The sequence below is a fragment of the Amblyraja radiata genome, chromosome 39 (assembly GCF_010909765.2).
Source record: "Amblyraja radiata isolate CabotCenter1 chromosome 39, sAmbRad1.1.pri, whole genome shotgun sequence".
Lineage (NCBI taxonomy): Eukaryota > Metazoa > Chordata > Chondrichthyes > Rajiformes > Rajidae > Amblyraja > Amblyraja radiata.
In genome coordinates, this window is record NC_045994.1 from 934,804 (window position 1) to 936,956 (window position 2,153).

A 2,153-nucleotide genomic window follows, 5' to 3' on the forward strand; every position below is an offset into this window, starting at 1 on the left:
CTTGCTATTGAGGGAGTGCAGCATAGGTTCACAAGGTTAATTCCCAGGATGGCAGGACTGTCATATGATGAGAGAATGGAGCAGCTGGGATGGTATACTCTGCAATTTAGAAGGATGAGAGGGTATCTTATTGAAACATATAAGATTATTAAGGGTTTGGACACACTAGAGGCAGGAAACGTGTTCCTGATGTCCAGAACCAGGGGCCACAGTTTAAGAATAAGGGGTAAGCCATTTAGAACGGAGATGAGGAAACACTTTTTCACACAGAGAATTGTGAGTATGTGGAATTCTCTGCCTCAGAGGGCGGTGGAGGCCAGTTCTCTGGTTACTTTCAAGAGAGAGCTAGATAGGGCTCTTAAAGATAGCGGATATGGAGAGAATATCACAGTCCTCATCCGCTGAGGCAGCCCCGAGGATTTTTCCGATCGATGAAAAATAAAAAAGTTATGAGTGTTTAAAAAATCTTGAGATCAGCTGATTGGTCCTCTCGCCTGTCAATCACCATGATGAATGTAACACCCCATTCCGGGGGAGGGGAAGGACTGTAAAACTCCAGATGCCTGGACGTGAGTCAGTCACTCTGGAAGATAGTGAGGGAGAGTCCACAACTGTGATTCTGTGAATCAACTGAACTGTGAGTCTGCAATGTACTTGCAATAAATAATTTGTTAGCCCTTAATGACAATGCAGTGAGCTGTTTGGCAATTTGATGGCCTGCACTCTGCTTGAAATGCTATGAAATTGAATTTGGTGGCCTGCACTCTGCTTAAAATACTATGAAATGGAGTTTGGTGGCCTGCACTGCCTGAAATGCTATGAAATCGAGTTTGGTGGCCTGCACTCTGCCCGAAATGCTATGAAATTAAGTTTGGTGGCCTGCACCCTGCCTGAAATGGTATGCAACTGAGTTTGGTGGCCTGCACTCTGCCTGAAATACAGGTGCACAACCTTTTATCCGGAGTTCCGGAAACCGAAAAGCTCCGAAAACCGGACATTTTTTCCAGGATGTCGTCTGCACACCAAAGCTCGCGTTTGGTGGCAAACTTGACCCGAAACGACCCATGGTCAACCCAGGTCTGTACTACTGTAGCGGCTGCGGGGGTTGAAAGGGGAAATTTTAATTCTTAGTCCCCTACCTGGTCGGAGAGGCGGGGAGCGGGCAATGCCTTACCGGGTCGCCGTGCAGTAAGCTCCGGAGCGCTGTGGCCGCCGACTCCCAACATCGCGGAGCTGGGGCTGCGGGGAGAGGGAGAGAGGGAGAGGGGGAGAGGGGGAGAGAGGGAGAGGGAGAGGGAGAGAGAAAGGCACTGTAAGGCAGCAAATCTTAGTCTATCACTGCGCCACTATGCTGATCAATTCACTTGATGCTAAGGAAGTTGTATGTCAGCCCTCTGCAGACTTTAAAACCCAATGAGATGTTCCTTCTCCATTTGGCACATCAAGTCCTCTCCGTCATTCAATCATATCTGGGTTGGCATGGCTTAGAACATCAGAACAACCCTCTGCCACTGCCACTGATTTCTCAGGGACTACAAAGGAAAAATGTACTCCAGTAATCCCTCTGTGTGCTTTATATCTGTCTGCTAAGGTGTTCAGATTTGTCAAATATTTAATTGCATTCCAACAATGGAGTCTTTAGGTTTATAGAGTTAGCGTGAAATTGATAAAGCAGAAGTATTTTCGTGCCAGGAACAAACTACAAACACTTTGACTATAGACAACTCTCATTTGGCAAATGTCAAAAATATTCTGCTGCTTTTTAAGTATTTTCCCCCAACATGGCAGATGCTGCCTCACAGCGCCGGAGACCCAGGTGCTGTCTGTACAGAGTTTGTATGTTCTCCTCGTGACCCGCGTGGGTTTTCTACGGGTGCTCCGGTTTCCTCCCACACTCAAAAGACGTGCAGGTTTGTAGGTTAATTGGCTTTGGTAAAAAGTCCCCAGTGTGTAGGATAGTGCGGGTGTAGAGGTGAATACTGGTCGGCGTGGACTCGGTGGGCCAAAGGGCCCGTTGCCACACTGTATCTTGAAATGAAAATACTTGAGATTTAATATTGTTTGTGCTGGAGTAACTCAGCGGGTTGAGCAGCATCTCTGGAGAACATGAGTGGGTGACGTTTTGGTTCAGGACCCGTCTTCAGGACCAGACG